Source organism: Ambystoma mexicanum, chromosome 12 (assembly GCF_040938575.1).
Source record: "Ambystoma mexicanum isolate Mex_15411 chromosome 12, UKY_AmexF1_1, whole genome shotgun sequence".
Classification (NCBI taxonomy): domain Eukaryota; kingdom Metazoa; phylum Chordata; class Amphibia; order Caudata; family Ambystomatidae; genus Ambystoma; species Ambystoma mexicanum.
This window is the reverse complement of record NC_090936.1, coordinates 560,182,524-560,207,247: the sequence shown is the minus strand read 5'-3', so window position 1 is coordinate 560,207,247 and position 24,724 is coordinate 560,182,524.

Below are 24,724 nucleotides of genomic sequence, written 5' to 3'. Positions count from 1 at the left end.
CAAATACATTTTTAAAATAATCTTTTTTTAATGTATGCATCTTTCTTGCTTTTCCTCTCTCTTTTGTCATTTATACCCATAGTATCAGCAACATAAAGCTATATATAGAGAAATCTATATATAGGGCCTCATTACACGGATGGCGGTAAGGAATTACCGGTACCGGTAAAATACCGGTACCGGTAAATCCTTACCGCCTTACTACGAGGTCCCTTTGCGGGTTGGGGGATTTAACGCTTGCTTTTTGCAGGCGTTAAAAACCAACCCCCAAAAGGGACCCAGGGAGCTAATTACGGTAGCGCAATTTGCGGTACCGTAATTAGCGCCTTCCCCATTCCCATTAAGCCCTATGGGGCAAAAATGGGAATGGGGAAGGGCAATGGTGGAAGGGGGAATTACCGCCCTGCCAACCTTGGAATGAGGTGGTAATTCCCCTTTCCGCCAAGGCGGTGCCGGTATTTTACCGGCATGAACCATGGCGCTAATAGCGCCATGGTTCTCTGCCATCCGTGTAATGAGGCCCATAGACTTGCCTTGTTCTGTGTATGTTCTTTACAGGATGGGTAGTGTTTTTGACCACTTGTCTGTGTTTTAGTAAGGAATCTATATTTTATAAGAACCCTATGTAGACACTCATTATATGTTGGTACCACACTGCCATTGTTGCTTGCATGGTTTTGATATCCTTAAAGCCTATAAAATGCTGTTGGGTATTTTGTGTAGATTTGGGGCCTAGCAGTATTTTCTTACCACCAAAAATAAAAGTAATTTAGCAATAATCACTCCTTACATTTAGACTGGGTTGGTATTATGGTAGTATAGTCGTGAGCATTATTTCAATACACAGATATATTTAGTTGGTGTGCATTTTCACTTGTGGGCATGATTTCTTTGTTTTATTTGTGGCCCCAACATCCAGATCCCCTTATTTTTGTTTAGATTGTGTGATCACGAGAGAGACCTCAGGCCTACATTTCAGAAACACCACATTTTCATATGGAGTGTCACCTTGGGCTGTTCTCACTGATTTATCTACACCAGCGAGTTAAACATGTGGTATATCATTAATTTATTTACATTAGTGAACTATATCCAGAAGTCTCTCTTTCTGCTGACTCATTTACCTCCAGCAGACTATTCCATTATGTCCCACTCAAAGGTCTCACACACATTTACACTGAGTGGAACCATGCACACAGCTATTTCACTGCAAAGTCTGATTTTTAGCTACCTTGTTCTTTCTGTTTTATCTACATGAAAATTGACAAATGCACTGCCTAAAATCTTCCCCATATTACCAGTGCTATAATGATAGATGCACCAAGAAAAGAAAAAAAAAACACACTACCCGTCTGTTTTCAGATATTTTAGTGTATTATAAACAATTGCATTTCAACAACATCTTACCCTTTTTACAGAAATAATTGGAAGATTCACAGCTTTATCTGTAACAAAATGAAAAGCAATACAGCAAGAGAACACTCAATTTGCAACATTAGACATGTTGATTAAATCCAGGAATTTCCTCTTCTACTCTGCCTGAATAGGTTTCGCACACACACACTGTCCCCGCACTCTGCAAAATATTTACCGAGCTTGTTCGGCATGCGAATTCCTCAGGCTGCTCGACTTCTGGAAATGGCTCAGTGCCCCCTCTTAAATCACCCCAGCGAGGACGTGCATCTGCCGTCACTCAAGCCAGGGCTTATTGACTGGAATTTACCAACCTGTGCAGCAGTGCACTGGGACATTCTTCTCAATCAGGAAACTCCCAGTCACACCAGCCAAGTCTTTCTCCGAGCTGTGCAAAATGTCTTCCCCCTTTCTTTCTCCCCGAGATTCATCAGGAGACCTCTGTTACCACCTACATGATGACATTGAACCAATAAAATTCTATCATGTCCTACCCTCCTTTTTAAAAAAATGGCTTACTTTTACAGCAAGCAACTGTAACAAAACTGGTTTCCTGCTTATTCAAGTTTTTGCTTCATGCAAATACTGTGGACAGAGCACAGAGAGAAGCAAAAAGAAAAAAATCGGGATGCACGTTTAAAATGAACCTGTCTTTTCTGCCTCATTTTACACTGGAGAACACATTATGATCTTCTTTGATTATTATTAGTGATTAGTATGTGTTATTGTATTAGTTCATTAATTATCTAATGTGTCTCCTGCAACAGAGAAGGTAAAATGTGCTTTTAAAATGAGAATATGCTTTGTTTTTGACCTGTGGAGCCTGTCTTCATTTACATGTCCATATGTTACACTGGCAACACATGGCTTGAAACAATTGCATCATAGCAATACCTTGATCCCATGCAGTGGCGCTGTACTCCAAAAACACACTATACATTGATCTCATGCAGTGGCGCTGCACTCCAAAAACACACTATACATGGATTCTGTGTATTGGTGCTATGCTCCCAATACACGCTAAATAATCCTACATATCCCCTCCTTTTTTCTGAGAATTTGGCAGTCCAAGCCATAATTAGAGGAAAATCAACTTGCTCCCTTCCTTCTTTTAAAATGTAGCAATCCAACAAAATGAATATTCAGATGCAAAAACGAAAAAAAGTTGAAAAACCACTGTCCAATCAACATAATATCAAAATTCATCTTTAGGTCCATCAGTTCCTTCCCAAGGGAAGTGTCCATAGTCCAGTGCTTCAATTTTATACTTGAAGTCAATCAAAAACAAAAAGATAGAAAAAATAACTAAAACAAAGAATTAACATAACAGATTAAAATAATTAATTAAAATAACTAATACGTGGAACTCCATATGCCAGGACACTTGTCTGCCTCTGATATGTCCCGACCAGCGATATCACATCATTTGGTTCGTTCGGGTACTCTTTCATCTTGGCATTCTTGGATCCTTTTTCCATAGGAGTCATCTCTTTTGGCATTCCGGTTATTTTGTCTTCACCTCCACCCGGAGGCAGGCATCATTTGATCTTCATCCAGGGCACTCAAGGACTCCATCGTCTCCCGTGACCTCCGGTACAAATATGTTAATATTCTAAATCAAATAGAAAAGAAACAAATTAAGTATATAGCACAATACTAATTTCACCCTTTTGCCAAAAATAAAACATGCTTTGTAAAACATTTCGCCCTTTTTCTTTCGCCTTCTGAAATTAAGCACAGGTTAAAAAGAAAACAATCATACGTAAAACAGCATTCAATATTTAATACATTTTCATTCTGCACACCAACTCCATAAACTTCAGCTTCTTATTTTTTTTTTTATATATACATATATTACAGTGTTTATGTGCCATTATAATCAACCATCTTTATTTAACTTCTCTGTCGCTACCTTCTGTCTGGACCCACGTATTTCACTTTTTATGTTCAAGGGACTTTATCTGTTTCTACACGCTCAAGGCGTTTAACTTCATGTCTGGGATGGCATGGCTTAATCTAATTCACATGCACAAACTGTTCTGTTGCTGTTTCATCTTCAGTCTTTAAAAATTTATAAACTACAGGAGAAATTTTATCTATAATTTGGAATGGCCCCTGCCAGGCTGCTAGGGATTTGGAATTTTTCTGTTTACTTTTTCCAAAATGAAATTTATACACCTAATCCCCTACACAATATTCCTTTACTGTTGACTTTTTATCATAATCTGATTTGTTACTGTCAACAGCTCTTTCTAGATTTCTCTGTACAAAGCAAATGCATGTTGTAAATGCTTACTCAGTTCATCAATGTATTCATGAACTGTGGATGCACTCACAAGTGTCTGCACATGTGTTCTGCATAGCAGGTGTTGTGGCAACACCATTTTCCTACCTGTCAAGACCTCATGGGGGCTAATACCTGTTGCTTTGGCAGGAGTTGATCTGATTGCCATCAAAACCAAAGGTAAACGTAAATCCCAGCTGGAACCTGCTTCTGCCACAATATGTCCATAACAGACCTATTGCCCTGTTCAACTCCACCTGAAGAAGCCGACCGATATGCAATATGTAGTTTTCTTTTCACACCCAGTATTTGCCATACCTTACTCATTAGGGAACTAGTGAAATTACTTCCTCTGTCTGATTCAATTCTTTGTGGCAACCCGACCCTTGAAAACACATGATTCACTAGCAATGTGGCTGCTGTTTGCGCACTACAATCTGGTGCAGGAATACACTCAATCCATTTCGACATCAAACACACCACACTTAAAATGTAACGGTTCTCTCTGCTCGACCTGTTCACAGGCCCTACATAGTCTATTTGCAAATCTGACCATGGAAGAGTTAGGCCTATTTTCATTAATGGGGCTCTATGCATTGGTGAAGCAGGTTTAAATTGGACGCATACTAGACATCCTCTAATATATATTTCTACATCTTGGGACATATGTGACCAATAAGCATAATCTTTTAGTATTTCCAATGTTTTCTGTGAACCTCTGTGGCCTGCAGTTATAGCATCATGTGCATGGTGTAGCATTAACCCTCTGAATGAAAGGGGTACCACCCATTGTATCTGTCCTGTTATGGACTCTCTAACCATGAGTCCATCCTGTAATCTAATTCGTTTTTTAATTTTTAATAGCACCCTCAATTCTTCTTTTCCAACACAATCATTTTCTGTTAAAGGATTTTGTTCAGGATCAAGCAAATGATCATAATAGATTCCCAAAATTCGATCATTCTTTTGTGCCTTAATCAAATCTTGGTCTGGTGTATTGTAACTCCATTGTACCACTGGTTGCTCTGTCTCCTTTGGTGCTTTAGAACGTGTTACTGCATCAATCTGTATTTCACCCAGTAAATGTTCAATAGGTAGTAATTCTCCAATCACTGCCCCAATTTCAGCCAGGTGATCTGCCTTATCATTTCCCTGCTTATCCTCTCCTGGAGTTTTTAAATACCCGCAAATTTTTCTCCAGTATATTGTCAAATCATTTTCTGACACCAATTTATCTATGGCTTGTATCATTTTCCCATGTTTAAGTGGCTTTTTATTGTATGTAATCATGCCTCTCGCTTTCCAGCCAGGTAAATATTCCACAAAGCTATTTCGTGCATAGTCAGAATCGGTTACTAGGACAATTTCACTGAATTTATTATCAACTGCAGAAGCAATTGCTTTATAAATGGCTGCCAATTCCGCTACTTGACTGCTCTTAGCTCCAATTCTCATCCCTATGCCTTCCAACCAGACATTTCCTATTCCTGACACTAATTGTTTATTACTGTCATTTTCAATGTGAAAAGCACAACCATCAACATATACACTTGGCAACTCTTTGCATGTCTTTTCATCAAAAGTTTTGTGTGATGATTGTTCATATTCCTGTAAATTAGGTTCCACTTCTAGTTTGTTTGATACTTGTTCAGCTGCACAGTCATGTAAATCTGCTAAACCCTGAGCGATTGGGCTCTTTTTATTTTGTCCATATCTTACTTCTACAGGAAAACCCTGTAATGCCAGCGTCCATGAAGTGAATCTGGACTGCGCTAGATTACCTGACCTAATTCTTTTACTCTCCAAAAACTGCAAAGGTTGATGATTTGTTTCAATAATCATCTTTTCTCCCTGAACAATGGGGCAGAAATGCTGTAGCGCCCACACAGTGGTTAATAGGGCCTTTTCACATTCATTACATTTCATTTCAACTTGGGAAAATGCCTTACTTGCATAGGCAATGTTTTTGTGATTCAAATCATGTTTTTGTGATAACACTGCTGACATACAATGTTCAGAGAAACCTATTTCTACAAAGAAATCCCTGTCCTTTATGGGATATGCTAAACATGGTGCCTTTACAAGACATTCCTTTAATTTAGCCACTGCCTCCGACTGCTCTTTTTCCCATTTCTAGGGCGTATTTAGTTTTAGCAGTTTAGTGAATGGTTGAGTGATTTCAGCATAATTTTCAATGAACGTTCTGTTATAGCCTGTCATTCCTAATAAACTTTTCACCCCTTTCACATTTTTAGGGTCTTTTAGTTTTTGTCTAGCCTCTATTTTCTTCTTTTGTGGATTTAGCCCATGTTCAGTTACTTCATGGCCTAGAAAATTCACTTTTTTCTTGCACCATTGTGCTTTTTTGTAAAGATACTTTGGCGCCTGCTTTCTGCAATTGGCCAAGAAGATGTCTTATTTCATCAAAATGGTTTTTCAAGCTTTCATTTTTTATCAGGACATCATCCACATAAACTATGGTTCCTCTTTCCGCTGCATCAGGCATGGCCTTCCTCAAAAATATTCCAAATTCACTCCCACTATTAACGTACCCGAATGGAGTTCTAACCCATGCGTATTGAGTCCTGTCAAATGTAAAGGAAAATAAATTCTGTATCTCCTCTGCCAATGGCACGCACCAATATCCAGATGTGAGATCTAATGTGGTAAACACTTTTGAACCATGTACCTGAGCTAGGCCCTGATCATTGAATGGCAGTGGCCATCTGGAAACTGGTACTCTTTTATTCAACTCCCCCAAATCTGCACATAGCCGCCATTGACCATTTGGCTTTAACACACCTAAAATGGGTGTGTTGGATGTGCTATGGATAGGCCTGATGATTCCCCGCGATTCTAAATTTTTATTAATCTCTGCCAATGATTCTAAACATGCCAGCGGTAGTCTATACTGGCGTACAAATACTGGACTTCTGCTATACTCTTCCGGAAGTGTGGCCACATGTAAATTAGTTAGCCCGCAATCATAAGCGTCTTTTTCAAATACATCTTTAAATTCCATAAATATCTTCCTCAATTCATTTCTATCCTCATCGTTGTCACACGCATCCGCTAATAAGATCTGCTCCTCTACCATTTTGGAAAATTCTGGAAAATGTTCTGGTCGGAGAATCTCGGTGCTTTCCTCTAGCTGTGTGGCTGTGTCTCTTTGTAAAGCTGCCACTTTTACATGTTTTGGCATGTCAGCTTCCATTTCAATGGGCTGATTTTCCATTTCATTTTCACTTAAGTCAAATGTTATACAATTCTCTTGATAACAGCACACTGTCTCACTTCAATCATAAGGGTACACAGAATGAATTTTAAATATTCCTTTGGGCTGAGAGTCCAGGTATTCTGGCAACTCACCCTTGGCATCTACATACTTTTCAGGGATATTTCCAATCATCATGTTATTTATATCTGCAGTGTAATGTGATTTTTGTATGGCCATTCCTAATGGGGAATTTTCCTCTAAATGAATATCTTGGCAACTTTTATTATTAATCATAATTTTTACAGACCCTTCACCAATGTCTACCAATGGAATGTATTCATTATCCAGGCCTTGCTGTTTTATGGATTCATTCAGGCACACAAATGCATCAGAATCTTTCATCTGCTGTCCATTTTTGCATTTCAGTTTTATTGCAAACTGTTTGGTAAATGCAGGGATAATAGTATCTTTCCTCATTTGTAATTCAATTGCATAAGGGACCAGTTATGCACAGTGATAAGCCCTTCTTTTGTCTTCAAATTCAGGTACCGGCCCACCTAGGCGTGACCATATTTTTTTATTAAGAAAATCTAACACCATACACATTCTGTGCATGATGTCATTGCCCATGTAAAAGTCATTTTGTGCTCCACTCGCTATCCATACATTATGGTAAATTGTTTTCTGCCCAATACTAATTTTCAGCATGCATCTTCCTGCAATTCGGTATTCAAAGTCTGGACGGTCCAACCCAGAAACATACTGGTTTTTAATCCTAAATTTCGGGATCTCCTCCCTCTCCATTATTTTTTGCAACAATTTCTCATTAATGAAGCTCCTTTCCTGTTCAAGTGCTAAAGTGGCTTTTATTGTTTTAAACAGTCACTTTTACCAACATGAACCCATGGTTGCTCATCTTCCATGTGTATTTCAGCAAGAGTGGTAATGTGTTTTTCTGAACCTACTTTGGGAGCAGTATCCTGTTTGCATGTCTTTTCCTTTAAATAAAAACATAAGGTGTGCTCATCTATGGCAGTCTGCCATTTTTTCCTTGGTGCCAAGTATATTTGTACGGGTAGTTTTTCATTGTCGCTCTGCATTTTGTCTTGACACATTAATATAACAGTGACACTAGGTCTGCATCTATTCTGGAGATATACCTCCACTGCATCATTTGTTTTGGCAAAGGTGTGACACTCATTTATGTTGCTGTTTTGTGATTTTAGTTTCTTAGGTCTCAATGGTTTTTTGGTTAAGGACCACAGCACTCCATTTACCCCATCTATGAGAGGAGACAATCTTTTCAGGCAATCTGTCCCCATCAGAAATGAAATTTCACAAAGAGCTGTGATTAATACCTCTTGTTTCATTCTGTGTTTTCCTATTTTTATATCAACCTCAGTTATATCTATAATGGGCACCTCTTCCACGTTAAATTATGCACTGGATCTTGATTTTCCTTCACCGTGATCTGATTCTGTGGGGATCTCCCTTCATTGATACTCTTTACCAGCTCCTTAGACATAATTGTGGCCTGTGCGCCAGTGTCAATCATTGCAAATGTTTTGCATTTTTCTTCTACATTGATGGGAGCATAATACCTGTCTTCAACTTCCTCTAACCCACATAAGAAGTTTGAATTCTTACTGATTTCGGGGCTCACCTTTCTCAGGCCTTTTTCACTTTTGGCTAAACACATTGGTAAATGGAAAGACATTTTTCCCTCCTTTTTGTCAATTTCTGCGCGATAGACTTTATTAATTTCTCCATGTTCAGAGGTTTTTTGGAGTGTGGCCACTGTTCGCCTATCCATCCAGGTATCATCAGGGGCCACATTACAACCCTCCAACTGAACATGTGTAACAACACCATTCAGCAATCTGTCATTGTTTAATTCTGTGCATTTGTGATCATTTAGTGTGGTACCAGCCATTTCAGCCTCTTCAAAAATATGTGACTCAAAGAATTCTTCAGGTGATTGATCTGTGCCCTCCTTTTGAGTATTTCTTTTTTCTGCCTGTGTTTGGTCATTGTTCTGAGTGTCCAGGGAAGAAATTATACCTCCTTTTTAAAACAATGGCTTACTTTTACGGCAAGCAACTGTAACAAAACTGATTTCCTGCTTATTCGAGTTTTTGCTTTCTGCAAATACTGTGGACAGAGCACAGAGAGAAGCAAAAAGAAAAAAAATTGGGATGCACTTTTGCTGTGAGCCTGTCTTTTCTGCCTCATTTTACACTGGAGAACACATTATGATGTTATTTGATTATTATTAGTGATTATTATTTGTTAGTTGTATTAGTTCATTAATTATCTGATCTGTCTCCTGCAACAGAGGAGAAGTTAAAAATGTGCTTTTAAAATGAGAATATGGCTTGTTTTTGACCTGTGTAGCCTGTCTTCATTTACATGTCCGTATGCTACACTGGCAACACATGGCTTGAAACAATTGCATCATAGCAATACCTTGATCCCATGCAGTGGCGCTGCACTCCAAAAACACACTATACATTGATCTCATGCAGTGGCGCTGCACTCCAAAAACACACTATACATTGATTCTGTGTATTGGTGCTATGCTCCCAAAACACGCTAAATAATCCTACAATGCCCTTGGCCAATGTCACCTTAAGAGGTGGAGCCCTGCAATGTATTTGCATGCTGTTTTCACCTTTATGGCTAGACCACAGCTGCACTAATTGCAGTGATAGGTGGAGCATAAGGTTTAGAAACTGTTGCTCTCCCCTGCACTATTAATGGACAGTAGTCGTTTAGCCACAATAGGATTGTGAAATACAAAATGTATGGTCATACAATAAGATAGGATTTTATACAAATGTTGAGGAGGAGAAGGGGAGTAGTTTCTGTTTTCCTTTATTATCTGGGATGCAGTGGTAGACATATACATTTTGGTTTCTATCTTTACCAGAACCGAGAGAGAAAGCTGAGTCCTGTACAGATAGTGCAATGCAAAAATCTAGCTACTGATAATACACATAATAGAATAAAATCAGAAATCAGGTTGCATGGGCTGGGCTATTAGAGAGTTAATTTACCAATTACATGCTGATGAAATCAAGGGATATCTATATAACCAAATCGACTTGAAATGTATAGCAGAAACAGAAGTCCATTGGTTCTCCCTCGGGTGTATCTGCTTGAGTTGAACCTGACCAACATAATGCAGGCCTGTGCCTTGGAAGGTGATGTTGATATGGCACAGTAAGTAAGGGACCTGGTTTTAACCTTGCAAGATGATCCACTGGTAGTTGGATTTAAAAGTAACATTGATTACCTGTTGGCTTCATCTGCATGTGTCAGGTGGAGTACTCCTAGCAAACACAACAAAGAGGAGAAACTATGCAAACCTGCATGGAGGATTTCCTGCAGTGCTTGTGGCATCAATTAGAGAAAGAACACATGCCGCAGGAAGAACATCAATTAACCCAAATGTATTCAACTAAACCGGAAATGTAAACCTCAAGATTGACAGAATCAGCAGCCAGATCATCACCTACACTTCTTGAATTATTTCTGAACATTGCAGACTACAGGGAGGAGTTTACATGAACACCCTCCTCAGTCACTTGGGCATCTTGAATACAGAAGTGTCACCAAAAGCAATCGGCAGCAAATCATCAACTGCACAGATACTTGATGCCTATCTATTGAACTCTTCATCCAGTGCAGTATTGGCAAAGCAAGCAGTATGTCTAGCCCGGGTCACTTGCACAAGTTGCTTTTGAATCCCTATGGTGCACCCAGCAAGTATGCCGTCCAAGCCAGTTTTTGATGCAGCCATCACTATTGACTGCAAAAGAAGCCTCACAGTGCTGCATGTTGAAAAATTGACATTTATAAAAATGAATAGTCACTTTATTGTGTAAGACTGTGGAATGATATCTACCATAACCAACACACTGCCTTGAATAATATCAACGATGTGTTACTCAGTACAGGTCAGACACGGAAAAGTGGAGCAGGGTTGTTTTGTAGTGCAAGTGGCTTGGAAATATATTGCAGTGGATGAGGGACTGACTGGCATGTTCAGTTTCCTATTGGGTAACTAAAGTTTTTTTAATCTGACTATTGTCTTGCAATCCAAAACGGAAATTGACAAATGTTTTTGGGCTCACCCACAGGGCACAACTCTTTACTGGATGTCTATGTTTCTTGCACTGGGTGCAGCCTTCCACTAAAGTTCTCTCACAGAGTGCAGCCACTCACTAAAGCTTTCAAGCACTTTCACGGGGTGCATCCAACCCTAGATGTTCTTGAGCTCTTTAACAGGGCACAATCACCCCCTAATGTTCTTAGGTTTTCCACAAGGTGCAGTCATCTATTTATGTTCTCAAGGTCTGCCACAGGGTGCAGCCATCGCTTAGGTTTCTTGCGTTCTTTCACAGGACACAGACACACATTACCATTCACAAGTTCTCCCACAAAGTGTTCTTGAAGTCCTCCATTTCTTCCACAGACCCAGCCCCTTTCACATGCGGGGAATCACCTTCCTACTCCTACTGTCAGTCATTCCCCTCATTCTCTGTACCCTCCCTCTGCTGGGTAGAGATCACTTCTTCATCAATATCGCCCACACAAAAAAGAGCAGTCCCATGATGCAGCTGCCCCATCCATCCTCATGAGGAACATGCTCTCCTACAGCTCCACTAGACCTGCTCTGTGGGAGGATCCAAAAGAGGTCCCGACACCCCTATCTCTCTGCGATATCCATAAGAAGACCTTCCTCCTTCACCTCCATGCTACTAGTCGGGACTCCTGTGGTAACCCTGCCTCCTCTCTTACTGTTTCTTCTGATGCCTCTCCCAATGCCTCAGGTTCACCTACTGAATTAGAGCACCAGGTATTCCGGACGGTCTGGGGGGCCTGCAAACCGGTCCCCAGTGTTAGGCAGAATCCTGTGCAGTGCCCTTAGGGACCACTGCACACAATTAAGACTACAGGTGGCAATACAAGTTTTACCTTTGGTACAAGCCTGTACTACTATGTCAGAGTGGTAGCAGTGGGGGAGCAGCCAGGCTTATCTCAAGAGTATATGAGCAGTAGCAGAGATTACACAAATAGACCACGATTACTGTGACTCAAGCAAACACTGACTCAAGGTTTCAGGCAGAAAAATATAAGTACATTTATTTTTAAACCATTTGTAATAAACACGACACTTCTATTAAATTTAAAACCACACGAAAAATATACTACAACTAACCAATTCACTTTGTACAGTATGTCTCAAGGTAAGTACCCTGTGTTTGAATGGACCGGTGTTATCAACAAACCACGTTACTGTGGATACAATTGCGATCACTTTTTTGACAGTTCGGTCTACTGAATAAACGCGTATCCGCAACATGAAATGCTACCGGGGCAAAAACAAACTTAGCACCTGAGATACCCAGAGGAAGTTTGAGGCATAAATCATAGGCAATATTATAGTTAGGCAGACAGAATCGAGAATCACTCATTGACAGGAGTTCCAGAGTCAAAGGGCCGGAGCCAGGGTCAAGTGACACCGGGAGCCTGTTGTCGTGGATCACACAGTCAGACAGTTCAGGATTCAACGTAGCCAAGAGAACTTTGATATTGTCAATGTTTGGAAGCAAACGTTATAAGAAGGAGGGAAGACAAGGGCAAGCCTTGGAGATGAAGAAAAGGGGTTCACCCTGTTTCCTCAAGCAGGACACAGTACCTTATTCCAATGGTGCAGCTGGTGCCCTGGCAGTTGTTCCTATTGGTTTCCCGCAGACCCACGGTTCCTGGAGCTTCAAGGTGAAGGAGGACCTCTGAAGGGGTCTTCACCACACAGGGATGAGGCCAGCAGCAATGACAGTGAATAAAAGGTGTGCTCCTTAAAAACAGGAGAGGCTCTTCAGATGGCTAGCCGGACCACTACAGCAGTGTGCAGCGATTTCGACCAAGGAAGGGGATCCTCTGGCTGTAGAAGATGAACTGGTTATCCCTATCAAGCTCATGAAGACTCCGGACTGGATCTTCTCTGGTCGACGAAGGGTAGATAGCTCAGGACTGCAGCAGGGCTTCACCGGGACGGGATAGTTGCAGCAGTCGGCATTCTCTCCACTTCTCTTTGGTTCCTTGTAGTTCCAGTGGCGACTCTGACTTCTAGCCCAAGAGACCTGCCTTTTATGCGCAAAACCCCCATTCACACAGCCTGGCTGCCAATCACCCAGCAGGGGGTTGTCCAGCCTAGACAACCACCTCAGCCAATCATGGCAAAGTGTGACTTGGGTTTCCTAGGATACCCTGAGCAGGGGGTGACTACACCCTCCCTCACATTCAGCCCAACTAGACACCCAGGCGCCAAGAGGAAGTCTTCTCTGCAGAAGCCCGCCAAAAGACGGTGAACAAAGAAGGCGAACCTGGTTTGCCACGCAAAGTAAAACACAAGAAGGACTTTAACAAAAGGAAATGGTGAATAAACCCGACCAGAGCCAAGAGGAAGACAATTTGGTCAAGCGGGTTTATGTTTGAGGCTAATATAATAGCCTAAAACAATACCACGTTTATCCAATATAATCCTGGTAGAAAAGTTAGGGTAGATACCACTGCCACTAGCTAAGTCTAAATGTTAAAAGAGCGAAACAATGCTCTAGGAGGTACAGATAAAAATGGATACGAAGTAACCCTTTCCAGTACTCCATGGAAGATGGGGAGTGCTGGATCTGTGGTAGATTGACTAAGTAAAGTTAATGGCAACTTTACCCTTTTCTGGGGGACGGTAGTCAGCCTCAGAAATGGAGTCATTGGGAAGTCTCAAGGACAACCGTGTGCCACTGCACTGAAGGTGCTGTGTGACACACAAAAGAAGGCGGGTACTGAAGTGGTGTACTCCAGAGTCCACAATCACAAAAATAGAGGAAATACACATGGCAAAACATAGGTAAGAGTGGGGGAAAAGCTCACACTCTTACCAAGTGGAAACAACATAAACTCCAGAAGTCCAGCAAAGCTGCTGGGGATTCACTAGGTGAGGGGAATTAGCCATCAATGAGAATTCTCCCTAACGCCGAGAAACAGCATGAGTGTGCCCTTTCATCATCTATCAGGGGGGATTCCTCCTCCGGTGAGGAGAAAAACAACCCATCCCACTCCTCGTCGTCCCCTTCCACCTTCTTCCACTTCCCCTACACGCATTGCATACAAACCACCAGAGAACCACACATGTCAAAGTTGAGAACTGTGAGAAGTGAAGCACAACCTAGAACTGAAAAGTGGGAAAACCAAACCACACTTGAGAACCAATATGCACAAGCCTGAGAACGGTTCAACAAATACTACTTCTACAATACCATATACTCAGTGAAACCATACTAAAATTTTAATAATAGGCCAAAGAACACTACACAGCAAAGTAATGCAAGAAACAGACCAGCAAGTAGGCATATGAGACATCAACAGCAAACGCACAGAAGGGAACAGGATTGGGTAAACAAATGATTAGCCGTTTGCAACTTTTTCAATATTGCTGAGGGAAAAAGGGAAAGGGCAATGTTTTTTCTTTCTTTTATTAAATGGGGAAGCTAACAACACAATAACATCTCACTGAGCAAAAACTAGAACAAAGTGGCACACACAATTTCAGCAGAAAAGCACACTAGACCAACAAATTAGACAAAACCTCAATATGAAATCGCTACAACTCCTCAGAATCTGGCTCAAATGCGCAGAAAATCCTCCACACACCATCCAAGTGTGCGCATGTATACTCTTTCCCTCACTGATTAGCTAAACCAACAAAGGAACAGGAAGTGATCTGGGACTTATATGGATGGCCAAACTCCATTTAGGAAATTGTAGTAATCTGATTATCTGAACAAATACAATGAATAAGCCTGAGACGAATCTGATGAATAAACCTGAGATGCCAGCCAAGGTTCAAGATGTCTGATTTAATTACAGATCATTACGTGAATATAAAGAAGGGCTCCTGGAGGATTCAACCCTATTCTGCCCAGGAGGGCTTTTAGTATTTAGATCATCACGTGAGACACTGACGTCCACTGCAAGTTCGGCCCAAGAATCAACTCCTCCAAACCCCAACTGAAAAAAGAGGTAATGGACAAGTCTTGTTGATAAGATTTGAGGGTCTATAATGAGTAGCTTACAACATATACAGTATTAAAAGGCTATGTCCTGTAGCCATGGCCTCAGAGCAACAATATAAACTCCATGGCCTGATGGCAAATTATTGCATAGAGCTTTATTCTAAAGCACATTATTACAACTGAACAATATTTGTACTGAATACTTACTATTCCTAAGGAACATATATCTTTCCTGCCACAAGGTTCCATTTCACATACAGCAATGATCCAGACACCCATCGTTTGCCATCATACATAATAACCATTATCATTGCCCCAATTAATCGATTAGTGCATTTATTGCTCATATACAAAAACGTTTCTGTTATGCACCCATGGTTCCAATTGGGAAAATAATCTGCAGGGTTTGTTTATAGTGCTAGTAGAGATGCGGATTAAAGGATCTATCTCTTTATTGGACATTTGGACCTATACGATGAATTCAGAAGGTTTGATTCGCATTTGTTTTTAAGTAAGACCTTGTTTTTAATTCAGTAAAACTAACAACTGTCTAACATTTACTTTACAAGATTTAGGAAAACTAAGGGCCTCATTATTAACGCTTAGATTCACAGATTCTATTACATTGCCCAAATATACAGCTATTTGGTGCTTAACAAAACGTTCCCAAACTTTGTGCGTGGTGTGGACAGGTTAATATGGGTGGAGTGGGCTAAATAGTATTAAAAAGGCATGTACGTTTCAATTTCAGACTCAGGGCTTCATTACGAGTTTGGCGGTAGCCCTTAAATCCAGCGGAAATGGTATTAGCACCGCCAATACCGCTCCGCCGGATCACGACTGTAAATCATGCCAGCGCTATTACAGCCAACAGTAATACAGCCAGTTGTAATAGCGCTGGCTGCAATAGCGCTGGCAACCAAACGCGCTAATAGGGAGCCATCACAAGTACAGCGTTGGCACTCCTAGCACCGGAAAAATAAGTGCAAATACCGCTGAAGATACCCCCGGCCAAATGCTGGAGGTGAAAAAGCACATGAGACAGCAGTAAGGACCCAGGTGAAAACAATGCACACAAGAAGCCTACATAAGACCCACCCATGCCCCACACACCCTCCCCAACACCATGTCACCATTAGGATCAGGGGGAGACAGCAATAAGGGCCCAGGTAAAAACAATGCATACAAGAGGCCTATATATGACCCACCCATGCACCACACACCCTTCCCAACACCATGTTACCATTTGGAGCCGGGAGACCTGATGTGGACCTGTACATGCTTCGCCTGGAGCTACAGAGGCCTGACAGCCAGCCCAGGGCCCTAGGAGCACAGGGGGTTGGGGGGATGAGGAGGAGGAGGAGACCAGCACCAGCAAGGAGGCCAGCCAACACCCTGGGCCCTGACTGATGGGCAGTTGGTGTCTGAGTAGAGGCTAGACAGAGCAATCATCACCCAGATGCTGGACAGAATCTAAGATGACACAGGCAGCCGGATAGCCATCAGCACTGCTGTGCCCCCACTTGTGAAGCTTGTGTCTGTCCTACAGTACCTCAAGACTGGCAGTTTCCAACACACAGTTGCCATGATGCATGGTATGGCCCAGTCAACATTCAGTGCCATGCCAGGACAGGTGCTGGATGCACTGCTGCACCATGTCAATGAGCACATAGCATTGCCAACCACACAGGCACAGGTCAACCACGTCATGGCACAGTTCCATGGTATTGTCCCAAGTCCTGAGCGTGATTTCAGCCCTCGAATGCACACATGTTGCACTTTTAGCATCCTGGGACCATGAGGCAGCTTTCAGGAATCGGAAGACTATCCATTCGCTCAACGTGCAGATGACCTGTAGCCAAGACCAGACTATCACCCACTGCTGCGCACGATACCCAGGATCTACCCATGATTCCATGGTGCTGCGCAACAGTAACCTGCCAGCCTGCATGGAGAGGCACCAAGGCCAACGTACATGGATGATGGGAGAGTAGAAATCATGCATGAAATGCATGACAAAGTTCACCAGATGAAGGGGGGCAGACACACAAGAATACTTGCATGCTACCAGGAGACACAGCCAGCACAGCACCAGTTCCATGCATGTGTGTCACACAAGGACCCATGCACACGTTCCCCACAGCAGAACACACAGAAGGTGAACCCCACACACTTGTGAATGCACAATCATATATGGAAATACAACAACCACAATGTATCTTGTCTGTGTTGCAGTGCTGGTACTCACCCTGACACCCAGGAGTAATCTCACCCTGGGAACCACACAGGAATGCTAAGTGAGTCCAATTGAAAATCCATCCACAAAACCACTGTAGATGAGCAGGGAAAAGTACATGAAGACACCATAATGAAAGGACTAATGGAAACATGACGTACTTGTTCAGCATGAGTCTCACACACATATCCATACAATGATTCCTTGAAACACTGCCGCATGTCGCTTCACACCAAGTGCATGCACATTTAACCTGACACCTAACACCTCACTCATTGACACAGGCTGCATATATAGGTCAGGCCATGCATGTCCCTAAAGATGATGGATGTATACCAATATGGCAATGAGATAGCATGTACCTGTTGCACAGATACATGACCATAGTGTCTGGTGAATCGATATGTGCCCCTTGCACATCCACAGAACCAACCTAGGCCTAATGTACACGTGTTGTCCCTTGCAGATGATTCCGGATACCCGCAGTACACATGGCTGATGACCCCGGTACGGAATCCACAAACTCCAGCATAGCTGGCATATAACAGTGCCCATAGTCATACACGCATCTGTGTGCACATGGAATTTGGTTTGCTGAAGGCACATTTCCGGTGCCTAGACTGTGCGGGAGGGGCAAATATTTATGCACCAGAAAAAGTGGGGACAATTTTATTCACCTGTGCCATGCTGCACATCTGCTGCCGTAGGAATGTGCCACTACCCCCTGATGCTGATGCCCAACCTCCAGAGGATGGGAGTGATGATGACCATGTGCCTGTAGCCTGGGCAAATGTACACAGGGATGGGGTGAGGGAGAGCAGGTTGGCCAGTCAGGCGTTGATTGACAATTATTTCTGATTTGGTGGATGGGTACATGTCACAAAGATCACGTGTCAAATAAAGAGCACTTGAACACAATCATGAAGGTCCAAACATTCTGTCCAACCCCCTCACCCCACCAGCTCACCAGCACACATTCCCCCCTCCTCCTGCCCCCTCCCCCACCAACTCTAGCACACATTACCCCCTCCCCCACCACCTCCCCAGCACATATTCCCTACTCCCTCCACCAACTCCCTAGCAGACATTCCCTTTCCCCCACCAACTCCCCAACACAGTGTAAGTGGATCCATGTGCCCGGCCCTCAGGGAAACAGTTCTTCGTCCATCTATGAAGGACGATGGCGCTTCCCACATCCTGCACCTTCTGGGGAGCGCCAATGTGGATGGCACAAGGAACGTCGCCTGGGCGAACCCTACAGGGATCCCTCAGTTGGGGTTGTCGAGGTTGATGGAATTGATGCCGCCAACTGCAGCTGCTGGCGGAGAAGTTTATTGGCCGCCCGCATCTGCTCTGCATGAGCTGATTGTACCAAACAGAGTTCACAGACTATCTGGTCAAACCTAGTGAGAGACGCAGTACACCCCTCAACGACTCAACGGGTGCAAGCATTGCCCCGCGCTATGGTCTTGGCTGCCCCCCAAATTGCACTGCTTATCGCCTTTATGTGGCGGTTGTGCGCGACCGCCATGTCCACAATTCTCTTTTGATGTGCCTTGATCACGTCCCAGCATACCATTACTGCTGCTCCCGGAGCTATGGGTCTGTCACGTGTTGGGCTGATTGCCCTGCCAGGTCGACTCAGGGTAGTGGGGGTGCTATTGTTAACTGTGGTGGCCTGACTGATGGGGCTGCCGGCAGGTGAGGCATATGAGGGGGTGTCCTCATCAGGTAATGTTGTGTGTTCACAATGTCAGCGTACTGGGACATGGGGAGTGTTGCTTTCGACATGCACTTGCTCTGGGGTCCCTTGGGGTGTGGCCATTTCCGGATTGGGACTATGAATGGGTGACAACACTAGTGCACCAGCTCCTCACTGGATGTGTGGCCGTCCTCTGTGTTGGTTCCACTGGTGGCTACCTCGGCATCCTGTAACCCTCTGGTGGCTTGGGTCCGCTGAGCTGGTAACCCCCTGGTGGCTTGGGGCCGTTGAGCTGGTGACCCCCTGGTGGCTTGGGCAGTTAAGCCGGTGACCCTCTGGTAGCTTGGGGCTGTTGAAGCGGTGTGAATAGGTTGTGGTGGGTTGAGCTGGGGTGTGTCCTACGCCTTGATTTATCATGGTGGTGGAGGCGCGTCTGGGCATGCGTCTGGATTGGCTTGCCTTCTCTTCTTCAACGTTGCCCTCAGATGATGGCTGCGTGCCTGCAGGGAACATAGGGTCTGGTATGAGGACAGTGGCACTTAGATTTGTTTCATGCATTTCATGCTTTACAGGGGGTGAGGGCACACTTTGTATCATGCTTGGCCATGTCCTGTTTATTATTCACTATGTTGGGATTGCTGGGGCGTACTACATGGGGGGGACACAGCTCGGACATGTTGGTGTGGCGTCTTCTGATGTCTGATGTGAATGCACAGCTCACATGCCGCTGTAAGTGAGGTGGGATTTGATACACACACATACATTACTTTGCTGTGGCCAGGCCATGGATCTGTGTGCCTTGGTGCTTACATGTATACATTGGAGGTACTTCAGGCTACTATAGATACCTGGGGTCGCTAGGGTAAACTGGTACAAGGGACCACTCGCGGGTGGCTGCGGTACATCACACGCAAAGCAGCCACAGTGCCTGGATGTCAGACATTCACACCGGGTAGGGATGGGTGCATGAGAAACAAAGCATTTTCCAAAGGGGGGGTGACTCACCTGCAACCTCCTGAGTGCCAGTGCGTGCCTCCGCTCCTCCCACTCCCTCAATCGTACCCATGTTGATTAGGGTGGTGATCTGCTCCTCCCACGGTGTGAGCTCCGGTGGTGGTATTGGCCCTCCTCCAGTCCCCATGGTCTCACTCCTGTGCTGGGCCAAGAACCCCCAAACACGGACCTGCAAGTCATTGAAACACTTGCGGCAGTCCTCCCCATCCCTAGGGACAAGGCCCACCGCTATCACCTTCTGGCTGTCCGCTTTCCATATCTGCGTGCACCGCTGTGTGCTGGTCTTTCTCTGCTGTGGGCCATACAGCTCATCCTGATGGCCTATTACCTCCTCCACCAGTATAGTTAATTCTGAGTCTGAAATGTTTGGTTTTCTGACCCTGTCCAGGGCATACTTGCCGCTGACACACTCCTGGGACATTTTACAGTGTTTCCAGCAGTGGATGGCTTCCATGGGCTGTGATTAACAGCAGATTGTGATTTACAAAATGGCCGCTGCTGTGTTTCCCATTCTGTCAGTGACACATTTCCTGTGGCGCTAATAGCGTGTGACGCTGAAAGTAACGCAAAGCGCACTGGGTTTTTGAGGTCACAGCCACTGTTATCGCCAGACACTTTTTGCGTGAAAGCCACTTCTGTGTGCACCTGCATGCCAACGCTTGATGTGGTGGTGTTTGTGCCACACATCGCAGTGGTAAGCAGTATATGTGCCCGGATATCGCCAAACTCGTGATGAGGCCCTCGGCCTTGTGTTGGCAAATAGGTTGCACAGAAGTTGAGGAAGGCAGAGAATTAAAATAGGATGTATAAGAGGGAGAAATTAATGTAAGATTTAGGTGAGGAAGGTGTAAAAATATTAATGAGTTGAGGGAGAGGTGGACATTTAAAAGTGGAATAGGCAATTTATTTTGGATGCCTAATTACCCTTCATGAAAAAATCACATGTAACATTGCTTGTAAGATAGAAAAGAAGAGAATCACAGAATTATGTTCGATGCTGAGCTAGGCAGGAGCTTAGATTTACTCATTGTTAACCTGGACACTCTGTGACCAGACCACATACTCATTCCTTATACATTTGAGAGTACAAAGCCTTGAACTTATTTTCTACTAGAGAGTGCCTTTGATACCTGGAACTTACCATATTATCTTTTTATGTCCAACGTCATATGCTTGTTTTTGTGTGGAAACCTCTAGCATTCTTTGAAGGCTTGAAGTGATTGCATATATTGGCTATTGAGGTGGAGGTTGGCAAGGTCTTCCACCGGGAGGTTCCTGATGGACCTGAAGGTTTGTTTGATGGGTTACTGTTGGAAGTGCTTGACTCTCTAGTCAAGCACTCCCAGCAGAGGATCTGGTAGAAACCTTGGCCGCCATCAAAGCCACATCGTATACTGACGACATCCTCCCAGCCATCCATAAAACCGTCCCCCCCACAAGCACTCCTTCCTTAGATGGACATAATCAACAGCTACCTAACTCAAGGCACATTCCCATCGACCATAAAGACAGGACACATCCTCCTTCTACTAAAGAAACTGGATCTGTATCCTGACAACGTAGGTAACTATCACCCCATCACCCATCTTCCCTTCCTAGGTAAAATCATCAAGAAAGCGGTAGCCACACAACTGCATCAACACCTCGACACCAACAATCTTCTCCAAACCTAACAATCCGGGTTCAGACCCAGATGCAGCATGAAGACGGCAACCATACAGGTGGTCGACGACGCCCTCAACATCCTTGATGATGGCCATCCCTGCCTCCTGGTTCTACTCGACCTCTCTGCAACATTGGACTCACTACATCAGTGCTTGGGGATCAGCGACCTTGTCCTACGCTGTTTCAAGTCCTACCTCACCAACCACCAGGAGTTTGTTCAGATGGACTCCTCTAGATCACAAATGCTACCTGTCACCTGTGGAGTCTTGCAGGGTTCCAACCTCTTCCCAGTGATCTTCAATCTATATTTGGAGCCGCTGGGAGCCCGCCTAGCCACACATAACACCCACATCCACCAAAATGCTGATAACACACAGCTATAGCTCAAGATCGACACCATCATGGACAAGCTCAAAATCTGCCTCTCGCTGATCCAGTCTTGGATGTCCAGTGCATACAACCACTCCAAGACTGAATTCCTACTCCTAACCAACAACACAGAGCACCCAGACATAAAGACCTGGCTATCAACCATGAACCCTGAGGGCTTCACATCCGAGTTCACCTCCTGCGCTAAATCCCTCAGGTTCCACATTGACAAACACCTCTCCTCCTTCAAGATACACATAGCTACGAAAACTCAGGCAGCTTGGTATCAGCTTTCCCTCCTGCGGAAAGTCAAACCCTTACTCCCTCGGACATCTTTAGATCCACTGTTCAAGCACTGTTCCTATCCCACCTGGATGGAGCAATTCTCTCCTGGAAGGCCTCCTGTTGTCCTCCCATGTGCTCCTGAGAAGTCTCGTGCGCGCAGCTGCACGCCTCATCAAGGGTGTATACAGATACAATCACCTTACGCAGGCCCTCATCGAGCTTCACTGGCTCCCACTGTGTGCACAAATCACCTTCAAGTCTTGCTGCACCATCTATAAGGCAGTGACACTCAAGTCACACAACTACCTTGCAGAGAAACTCAGCATCTCTGGCAGACAATGTACCACCAGAAGCCAGGACACGTGCAGACTTGAAATCTGCCTGTGCAAAGAGGATTGGTCCAGAAAACAAGCTTCTCTGCCTATGTGCCAATACTATGGAACCTCCTCCTCATCAACCTCAGACCCGACCCCACGCTCCAACAATGCAGAAAAGAACTCAAGACCCACATCTACAAGGAGTCTCTCCTTTTCAAAACCTAGGGCATCACATCACACCACGTGCCTCCTGACTCGCCAGATGCCTTGCACCTGGCACCTCCCCGCCGCATTGTTCAGATGTACCCCTCCTCTGTGCCCCTCTGTATGCTACCCCCACTGTATATCTGTTCTGTTACCTCTGAAAAGCGCTGTGTTATACATCTGTACTGAACTATTCTGTATTTCGCAATTTAATACATTCTTACAATTAATACTTAATTAGCCTTGCTGAGATAGTAGCTTCTCACAGAGCACACTGTGGTGCTTTACAACTGATAAAAGGGGTAAAACATGAACTTCAGACTTAGAGAATACAGTCCCTGTAGCCTTTCCAAAAACATTCTTTTCAAACTATGAGCAGCATAGTTTTAATTAAAATGAACCTTTGACGCATAACCTGTGGCCTTTCCCTGTGCTCCAGCAAATGCCACTGAATTCTAAATTCTTAATACCTTCACTCTACAGCCAAAAAACACCTGAAATATAAAAGAAATGTCATGAGACCTTGTTGCCAAAACATGAGTGATTCGGCAAAACACACTATCAGCGTGTCCAGATAAAGCATGATTAACTTCAGCCCACAAGATCAGTGATCACAGCGAGCATTTCTCGTTCCAGCATTTCTAGAAAGTACTAGCTTCAGCATCACACGATGATGCTTCGTACACAGGGTGGCTCCAGTCCTGACAGACGTGGTCTGCGCACAACAAGAACTAACTAAACACGTTCGAACAGAACACAGCCACACCATGTAATCCACAGGGCGTGGGTGGGAAAGTTGGCCTGTTTCAGTTGATAAAAAAAGCATTTCTAGGGCGGGGGTGAATGGGCAGTGTTTTGTGGAGGAGTTGTCACGCCCACTCATACAGGGAGCGTTCTATGAATAGACAAAAAAAGCATCTCTTCCTTTCACAGAACACATCAGGTTTCCCCAGGTGACCAGATACACAATACCTGAAACTGGTGTGCAGCTCTTCTCTTGCTCTGCTTACGTCATCCATCAGGTTTGAACTCTGTGCTCTTTGAAAACCTCGTGGGAACTACAAGCTCTTTCAAAGCCTGCTGGCATTTTTTGCTTTGTGGGAGGGAACATTTGGGTGGTATTACATAAACTTTGAAACAGTGGAAGAACAGTTAGCACCAGGGCAGAAATGTACCAAGTGTAGAACAATATTATTTCATTATAATTTCGACGACTATGGCAAACAATGTCCTGATGCAACCATGTATTGAAGTTGTGTTTTTTGAGTACTGGTAGAATTTCCTCCCAAATTCTATTAACTTGCGCAAGTGCAACGTTTCTGTAATGTTCATGATTTTGAAATAGCACGTAAAAAAATGTACACATTGGCGTCTCTGTGAAGAAAATAGTATGGGACCACGTCTAGCTATCATTCTTGATCAACGAATAATAACGTTATGTCTGTGAAAGCGACACAATTTGGATTTTCACTTGTTAAATCGTATCATGGAGGCACTTACATGAATGCAATGCAGCGAATAATATACTGCGCAATCAGACACCGAGACATGGAATCGAGCTGTCAACTCTTTATTAACAAGGCGCAAAATGGCTTGCGGGCGGGCACTCCGCCTACCTCAACACATGGGTTGCAACCCACAACATAACAACGGAAAGGGGACGGGGCCTCCTTTCCCAACATGAACAATAGAAAGAGGACATTACATCACTGTTGTAAATTAATAGAATATTTTACAACTGGCAAGTTAGAATGTTGTTAGGACGAGCAGTGTGGTGGACCTCATGTGCTTAAGATGTTTTGAAATTACCTGATATCTTTTTGAAATTGAAATATTGTTCAATAAGGCATCAAATGAGTCCTATTCACAAAGATTAACGCACATCAGGAGTTTTCCTGGGTGTATTTGTGTGTAATGTATGCAACACGTAATCTATGATT